Here is a 9605-nt window from a genome sequence, read left to right on the forward strand (position 1 = left end):
ACAAAACAAAATGGAGGGGCAGCTGGGGATTGGGTCCGTGATTCAACTGAAAGCTGTCATTGTCACTAAGAGACAAGGACAGTAGAGGTGAACAGAGAGCCAGCATCTGGGCCACTTCCACTCTCAGATATCATACATTGTTCAGGAAAGGGGTCTGGGCACGGAGCCAGCCCTTGAGAATCTTTTTAAGAATTATAGACACAACCTAAGGTGGAGATGCAACACCTCTCTATTCTGAACCAGCTCAAAGAAACCAGAGACAAAAAAAAGGGGGGGGGGTTTGAACCTGCTCGTTAGCCCTGAGAAGCCTGCACAAGCAGGTTTCTGGAGATGGTCTATTTTAGTTCAAAGTGTGATCACACTGTATAAAATACACATTCCCTGAGAACTGAGAGACAGCATGAAAACTGTAGGGACCTGACATCAGAAATTAGGGCAGGGGGTTGGGGATTTAGCTCAGTGGTAGAGCACTTGCCTAGGAAGTGCAAGGCCCTGGGTTCAGTCCCCAGCTCCGGGGAAAAAAAAAAAAAAAGAAATTGGGGCAGGTCAAAAGGAAAAAAATTCCTTACTCGGGAGACAAAAGACACAGTTTGAACCACTCAAGAGAGATTTATGTTGTTATCACCCCATACCTGTGTTAGCTTAGAACTGAAAGCCACAATGTTATCCAGTCCCCGTCAGCAAGCAGTTGAGTGAAGCTGGAGGTGTCCCGTTCTAGTGTGTATCTGTGCTGAAAGATGCCAAAACTTGTCATCTCTCTTTAACCTTGTGTACATGTGTTAATTGATCATTGTTTTCTTATCCCAAAGCATGCACAGCTCAGTAGATGCATGAGAGGTGACGGAAAGCTAGACAGAAAATGCTAGTGTGACTGTCTGCCAGAGTGAATCATTTATCCGTCCGGTCCTCTTCCACTTTTTCAAGGAATTGGAATATTGGAGTTCTATTCAGGTCAGATTCACACATGAATTGTGTTAGTCGCAATTCTCAAAGCAGGTGTGTTTCATCCTTTTCTCTAAAAAGGGATTGGAATAAGGGGTGGGGCAAGCTGGAGAGATGCTGCTCTGGCACCCACATCAGGCACGTGCGAACACACACACACACACACACACACACACACACACACAGGTGCATGTGCGCACAAGAGGAATTCAGCTCATCACAAAACTTATTAGCCTAGCATGTATGAAGCCTTGAGTTCCATCTACGCATTTGTCAAAATGAACAAAACAACCTCTATGGCCAAACAACACAGACATGAAAACCAAGGAATTCAGATCCAAATGGGAACGCCTTCAAGTCTTTCTTCTCCATAACCATTCTCCTATGTTGCGGTGAAAGGGCCATGGAAACACAGGCTGCTACGTCAGAATGTCGCGACTCTTAGGTTGCATTTCAAAATTATTTCATAGCTAAAATAAGTTGAAAACTAGCTTGTTTGTTTTTCTTCCCCATTCTCACCACTGGTTCTTCAAATAGAAGGGAGAGAAAACTGACATGGGACAAAGTTTCAGCAATCGGCCAAGGTTGATCACAAGCACAGGCCGAAAGTGTAGTGAGAAGGGGCTCAAACTGCCAGCCCCACCCCCTGTCCGAAGACTCCTGCTGTCCTCTGTGTTCAGATATCGGTGAAGCACCTATGCCCTGGGTGCATATAGGACCCTCCTGACTGCAGATGCCGGTCTCTCTCCCACCATTGTGATAGGCCAGGCCAGTGTCTGGGAAATTCCAATAGTCTGGAAAATGAAAGGATAATATGTCTGGAGTGAAGGCACAGAGGGCACAGGAATAGGTGGTGTCAAGGTCAGGTAACAGGAAGGAGACAGAGAGATCTGATTGCTGGAATAGCCAGGCTGCTCAAATGAGGGTAACAGAATCCTGTACTGCGGAGTGTCAGCTGATGCTGTGCAAGGGCTCCAGCTGAGCACCGCAGGGCTGCTTCCTTGTTCACTTCATCCTCTCTCTCTCTCTCTCTCTCTCTCTCTCTCTCTCTCTCTCAATCTCTCTCTCCCTCCCTCCCTCCCCCAACCCCCACCCCCGCTCTTTTTTCCTTCACTTATGTGTGAGACTGAGCACATAGCCCTGGCCGACCCGGAATTCACTGTGTAGACCAGGCTGGCCTCCTCATATCTCTGCCTCCTGGGTTCAGTTTTGACAGCTTGTGTGCCACCATCCCCAGCCTGTCTGGTTGTTTTTCAGGCCTCCTCTGGAATAACAATGTTCCAGTCTCTGGCAGGCTTCTCTCCTGGAGGTCTGACAAGTCCCAGAGAGCCAAACAATAGGGTAATCCATTAGGGAAGAGAAGGGATGACTTCATTAGAACAAAATATTCTCATTCAGCATTCGTGAAGGCCTCCAACTGCTTTCCAGAAGCGAATCTACTAGGAACAGCAAACCTAGCAAGAGAAACAGGTTTTCTTACGTCTGTATGGTTAATCTGAGGCTGTTAGCCCTTACACAAACACTAACCAAAGAGCTGCAAATGAAGGATCCACTTTATTGAATAGTTGATCTGTTTCTGCACCCAGTGGTTAAAAATACATTCACACGTTTTTCATGGTGTGAAGAGGACATAGTGAAAATCCATAGAGCAGAAGTTTCCGTGGTCCTCACCGTGGTTACGATGAAAGGAACATTCTCCCCAGCCGGGTCAGACGTTTGCCAGGGGGAAAAAAAGATACCTAGTTAAATTTGATTTTTTTAATTAATTTTTGATAATCGATTTAATATGTATAGGTGCCTGAACATATACCTGTGTATCATGTGAGTGCCTGGGACTCACCAGAAGAAGTCTTTCATCCCCCAGGACTTGGAGTTACAGACAGCTGTGAGCTACCATGTGGGTGCTGGGAATCGAACCTGGATCCTCTGAGAAAGCAGCCAACGCTCTTAATCAGTGAACCATCTCTCCAGCCATAAATTCTAATTAAAGAAGGACGGGTTCGTTTTAGCTCCTCTTTGGAGGGTAAGCGCCCCACAGTGACAGTAACTTGAGGCAGCTGCTCATGCTGGGTGGTCCTCGATCAGGAAGCCAAGGACAGTGAGTCCTCAATATAGGTTTTTGTTTGTTTTAGCATCAAATACATCGCCAATATTTCACATATATGTTTATATTAAAAAAGTATGGGGGTTGGGGATTTAGCTCAGTGGTAGAGCGCTTGCCTAGCAAGTGCAAGGCCCTGGGTTCGGTCCCCAGCTCCGAAAAAAAGAAAAAAAAAAAGTATGTGCTTGCAGGGCTTGGTGTTGGACGCCTTTAATCCCAGCACTTGGGAGGCAGAAGCAGGTGGATCTCTGAGCTTGAGGCCAAGCCTCCTGGTCTTCAGAGTGAGTTCCGGGACAGCCTGGGCTACACAGAGAAAGCCTGTCTCAAAAAAAAAAAAAAAAGAACCAAAACCCAAATTAGCTTGTCTCATCAAATATTTCAGATACTTTACATACAATATCTGAAATTAGATACTTGTGTGCAGAGTCGAGTATCAATCAATCCGTGTTTTGTAAGAAGTTACTTTGAGAGTGATATTGGCAAGATAATGGAGGTGGCAGCCAAGAGCTGACATACCACACAGAGAAACCAGCAATGGTTTTTTTTTCTCTCTCTAGCCACTGGTCCTGGCTCAGTAGACTTTGAGCATATCCATTATTTGAAAGTGATTCGGGCTGACCTTCCAGGCCCAATTCTGCCTTCCCTGTGACAATCAAAGCTTGAATTTCTGTATTTACTTACTTGGTCGTTAGCCAAGGGTCTCTCTATGTGACCCTGGCTTTCTGAAACCGTGTAGATCAGGCTGGCCTCGAACTCACAGAGATCCGATTGCCTCTGCCTCCACAGTGCGGGAGTCAAAGGTATGGACCACCACGGCTGGCTCGACAATCATTCTGTTATATCTACTTATTCATGAGAAGCACAATTTTTGTTTTGTTTTCTTTTAATCTTTCTTTTTCTTTGTCTGTGTGTCAATTTCTATGTGTACCGCGTATAAGTAGATGCTTCAGGAAGCCAGAGGGTATTGGTGCTATGAAATAGAATGCTGTGAGGGGGTACCTGGCAGGGGGCACGCCAAGGTATGTTCCTGAGACATTAAGCCATGCAACGGAGCTGGTATTAAGGGGGTTTATTGGCAGAAGGGAGAAGACCAAGGACCCAGAGAAGGGGTAGACGCGGATGAGTGGACATGTGGATAGATGAGAGCAGAGTCATGGGGGCAGAGAAGGAGAGTTGGGGACAGAGAAGGACAGAAAAGGGGAGAGAAAGAATGCTGGGAACAGGTGGGAACGGAGAGTTAGAATGGTGGGCAGTCCTTTTGTAAGCAGCCGTACCTGGAGATGGTAAGCAGATGACACCTGAAGCACTCTTAGGTCCGTGGGAGGAGCCTAATGGAATCACTTGTAAGCTAACAACGGTTGGATCTCGTGGAAACAGAATTCAGGGAGTTAAGAATCATATGATGTAGGCGCCAAGAACTGAACCTGGGTCCTCTGCAAGAGCAATAGGTGTTTTAATTACTAAGCTAGCTCTTCAGGCTCTGTTGTTTAGTTTTGAGGCAGGATCTCACGCAGTAGCCCGAGGTGGTCTAAAACTCCTTAGGAAACTGAGGCTGACTTTGAATTCATGCTGACTCTCCTACCTCTATCTCCCACACCTGGCATTTTCATATAATTTTTTTTTCCAGATAGAATCTTCTGTAGTTTAGGCTAGCCACCTGTCTCCATATCTCAAGTTCCAGAACTATAGATAGATATGATCCACCATAGCCTGCTTTCATAATATTTTTTTCGGAAAATACTTGTTTATTTAACTAGGCATAGTGGTTACCCACCTTTAATCCTAGGGTTCAGGGGGGCAGAATCAGGTACATCCCCATGAGTCTAAGGCCAGCCTAGTCTACCTAGCTGTTCCTGGTCAGCCAGCTCTAAATGATTAAGGACCCGTCTCAAAAACGAAAACACCAATCCAACAAAAATGTTTATTCACGTGACTACCAGGATAGGCCACCGCAGGTTGGTGCCAGAGAACACCTGGGGAAACCGTTCCCATCTTCCACCTTGTCGAGTGAGGATTGCTCTTGGTTTTGGTGCTGTGCTATGTTGTGCACGAGGCGACATGGCCTAGAATCCTGTGGTGAGACAGAACAAGCACTAGTTTGGGTGTCTCTTCCTCTGGGAGGCAAGCCCACTAATCCCATTATGGTGGCCCGCCTTCTTAAATTCACCTGCTCCTCACTTCCTCCCCAGGGTTCCCACTGTACCAAAATAACTGGGGATGAATACCTTATAAAGAAAACAGGTTGGTTTAGCTCACATTTGCGAAGGCTGTGAGCTAAAGAGCAAGCAGCCCCATCTGTTCAGACTGAGGAACTTCTTAGCTGCATCACAGCACGGAAGAGTCTCAGAAGGACCTTATGCAGAAGGTCCCTAGCAAGTTGGGTAGCTTTGCTTCCTAAGGATACATACTCGAAAGGACTAAGGAGGAAGCTCTGATAACTACCTGAATCTCTTCTGATAATCTAATCACCTTCCACCAGGCTCCACTTCTGGAAGGTTCCACTACTCGCGCTGTTACCGTGGATAAGATTTCCAGGACATAACATTCCCCCACCCCCCAACCCCCACTGGACCCACTGAAACTATATCTGAACCACAGCAATGGTTAAATCTCTGTAATGTGGGGTTTGGATGGCAGAGACGGTTGGGTAGACAAACCTCTTGCTCTGAAAACAGGAGAACCTGAATTCCAGAAGCTACGCAAAGCTAGAATGTGTAGTGTGCATCTGTGATTCCAAAGCTCCTGCTAAGAATTGGAGACAGAGGGGTTGGGGATTTGGCTCCGAGGTAGAGCGCTTGCCTAGCAACCGCAAGGCCCTGGGTTCGGTCCCCAGCTCTGAAAAAAAAAAAAAAAAAAAAAAGAATTGGAGACAGAAATTCTTGAGGCAATCAGTCTGGTCTTTGCGGCCGGCCAGGACCAACAAAAGAGACCCTGCCTCAAAGCAAACAGACATCTGAGGTTATCTCACGATCTTCACACTCCAGACAAGTATACCAAGCCCTGCTCTCGCGCACACGCGCGTGCGCGCACACATACAGATGCAGGAAGATTCTATGAGTTCCAGACCAGCTTGGGCTATGGAGTGAAGTCATGTTTTAAAAAAGAGAAATGAGGTAGGTGATGGTGTGCACACCTTCAATCCCAGTGTTCAGGAGACAGAGGAAGGCAAATCTGTGAGTTCAAGGCCAGCCAGGTCTACAGAGTGAGATCTAGGACACCCAGGGCTACACAGAGAAACTCTATCTTGGAAAAGAAACAAACAAACAAAACAACAAAAAAAAAAATCAAAATAAAATAATAGGAAGAAATAAGGTGTAAATTTCTGACACAGGAAGAAGTGGAGTGCTCAGAATCTCAGCAGGCTCAGCTGACCCTCTAGGAAGCCATGAACCCAGATAACCTTCAAGTTTTCTGAATTCAGGCCATGGGCTGGGTCTTTACACACCTATGCACATTAGTCTTTGGATGCAAGCCACCGTGAGAAAAGGGAGTGACATTAAACCAGCTGAGGCAATCACTAAACTGGACTGACAGTTGAGGGCTGCTTGCTGGCTGCCTTCCCAACAGCCGAGGACAAGGTCTTTCCCGCTGAAAGGAGAATCATGGCAATTACGGGAAGTACCCATTCATGGCGTATAGTTCATTCATTCATCTTGGTAAAGTATCTGTTCAAATCTTCCCATTCAGTGCTTCAGTGGTTTTTTTTGGTCGTTTATAGCTAGTTCCTTCTATTTTCTGCATTTGAATGCTTTATCCAATATGTGAATACCTGTATTTCTCTCTTCTTTTTTTTTTTTTTTTTTTTTTGGTTCTTTTTTTCGGAGCTGGGGACCGAACCCAGGGCCTTGCGCTTCCTAGGCAAGCGCTCTACCACTGAGCTAAATCCCCAGCCCCATTCCCTTTGTTTTTAATCTTTTGGAATTTTGTTTTGTTTTTTGCTTGTTTGTTTGTTTCTCTGTTTAGCCCTCCCTGTCCTGGAAATGACTGTGTAGACCAAGCTGGGACTGAACTCACAGAGATCTGCCTGCCTCTGCCTCCTGAGTGCTGAGATTAGAGGTGTGCGTCACCACTGCCCTGCCATTTTTAGGGTTTTTTAAGATTTGTAGGGGCTGGAGAGATGGCTCAGGGGTTAAGAGCACTGACTGCTCTTCCAGAGGTCCTGAGTTCAATTCCCAGCAACCACATGGTGGCTCACAACCATCTGTAATGGGATCTGATACCCTCTTCTGGTGTGTCTGAAGACAGCTACAGTGTACTCATATAAATAAAGTAAATAATTTTAAAAAATTTGTATTATTTTTAGTTATGTGTAAGTGTGTGCATCTGCATGTGCGTTTGTGCATTCAAGTGCATGTACCCTTGGAAGCATTAGATTCCCCTGAAGCTGGAGTTACAGATGGTTGTGACCTGCCTGAAGAAAGAATTGTAAATTTTGATGGTCTAATATGATACACACATCATACTCACATACATCACACAAAAATTTAAACTATATATCATTTAAGAGCTGAAAGAACTTCAAAGATGGTCTAGTTCAACAACTGATTTTATTGAAAAATCAAGGCACTGAGAGAGTCCAGAGACAAAGAATTTGATGGCCTTACTGTGGCGAGAGACTACCAAACACGAATGTCTTTATTCGGTATTTTTTTTTTTTATTTACTTAAAAAAATTGTATGTGGGTTGGGGATTTAGCTCAGTGGTAGAGCGCTTGCCTAGCAAGCGCAAGGCCCTGGGTTCGGTCCCCAGCTCCGAAAAAAAGAAAAAGGAAAAGAAAAAGAAAAAAGAAAAAAAAATGTATGTGAGCCAATTGGTGGTGGTGCACACCTTTAAGTCCAGCACTCAGGACACAGATGCAGGTGGCTCTCTCTGCGTTTGAGGCCATTCTGTCTACGGAGTGATTTCTAGGATAGACAGGGCTACATAAAGAAACCCTGTCTCACAAAAACAAACAAATCGATGTCTAGGTTCATACATCTGTGTACCAGGTTCATAGAGAAGCCCTTGATGGTGGCGCAGCTTTTTGAAGCGGAGTTACCGGAAGTTGTGAGTCACCAGTGGATGCTGGGAACTGAACCCGGTCCTCTTACAGGAGCAGCCAGTGCTCTTGACTGATGAGCCCTCTCTGCAGCTCCTGTCTACCCTTCTCACTGACCTTCCTTGGATAGACGTGTGTGTGTGTGTGTGTGTGTGTGTGTGTGTGTGTGTGTGTGTGTGTGCTCCTTGTATCTGAGCACCCCTCCCTGCCCTCGTTTCCAGGATCACATTTCCTGCGTTTCCTCTTCCTCTTCTTTTTCTAGATTCTTCTCTGTTTTCATTCTCTTCTCGTGCCTGTAGAAGCTATAGAGATCCAGAAAGCCTCAGAGAATTGGGTTACCTTTTTAAGAACTGGACTGGTGATCGTTTTTATGGGCTATATAGATTCATTCAGGGAAAGCAAATATACACAACCCGAGAGACAGCACGGCGAGCTTATTTTCAGAGCTGGATAAAAAAAGCTGTGCCAGCGTTTCATGCGCTGACATTGGTTGAGCATAACAAGCCAAACATTCCTGAAAGGTGACATGTTGACCACGTGGCATATCATTATTGAGCATTCCATGATTCCACGTAGTGTAATATAATATTCACAAGTCTCTTATTATACATATTCATCTACTTCCACTCTTTTTTATTTTTATTTTTTAAGACAGAGCTCTCACGTTGTAGCCCTGGCTGAACCCCCACCACCCCCTTGTAGACCAGGTTGGACCTACAGAGATCTATCTGCCTGCCTCTGTCCCCAGAGTGCTGAGATTAAGGGCCTTTAGTGTCATTGTTTATTCTTAAGTTATTTTATGTGTATGGGTGTCCATGTTGGTGGCTGAGTCTGCAGAAGGCATCGGTTCCGTTGGAACTGAAGTTACAAATGGTTGGGTACCATCATGTGGGTGCTTGAAGTCAAATCCCAAACACCTCTAAAATATTCTTAACTGCTGAACCATCTCTCCAACACCACCAACCCTCTGCTTTTTGTTGTAGATGGTGGTGGGGTTTGTTTCTTTGTTTCTTTGTTTTACAATAGGTTTCACATAGCCCAGGCTGCCCTTTAATTCTAATTAACTACCTAACCAAGCCTGGTTTAGTTCCTGCTCCTCCCCCACCCACCAGCCAGGTTGCTGGGATTGTTTGTGTGTGCCAGCCCATCCCGCCTCTCCCTTTCTTTCTTTAATTCACATTTGTTCCCAGGCGCACACATCCACACAGTGGTCTGTGTTTTCTCAGCCCAGCTTGACCTTTCTTCCCCTTTGTTTGATGCAGAGTAACTGTAGCTCAGCCTGGCCTCAATTTGTATCCACCGGCCTCAAGCTGCTGAATGCTGGGTTCACAGGCATAGGCCACAAAGGCCTAGTCAAGGATCCAGCTTTAAATCCAGAGCTAAATGCTTCCATGGGACATGTTGAAGACAGGCGGTGGTAGGACGGCTGAGTTCTCTTCTCTGCCTATGGCAACAGCCGGAACTTCTGTCCAAGTTAAGAGGCGGAAGTTATTCAAGAGGGTCCTTAGCAATGCCCAGCATCCA

General features: G+C 45.7%; 1 long non-coding RNA gene across 1 annotated transcript; it reads right to left on the minus strand.

Annotated features, from left to right (window-relative positions):
* Positions 1–4952: 4952 nt before the first annotated feature.
* On the minus strand, positions 4953–5874 carry LOC134480863 (uncharacterized). Its single transcript, XR_010055781.1, has 2 exons — positions 5701–5874; positions 4953–5114 (listed from the first exon to the last, which is right to left on the minus strand). It is a non-coding gene; the product is annotated as an uncharacterized LOC134480863 (long non-coding RNA).
* Between the last annotated feature and the right edge of the window lie 3731 nt (positions 5875–9605).

The sequence above is a fragment of the Rattus norvegicus genome, chromosome 10, assembly GCF_036323735.1.
Source record: "Rattus norvegicus strain BN/NHsdMcwi chromosome 10, GRCr8, whole genome shotgun sequence".
Taxonomy (NCBI): domain Eukaryota; kingdom Metazoa; phylum Chordata; class Mammalia; order Rodentia; family Muridae; genus Rattus; species Rattus norvegicus.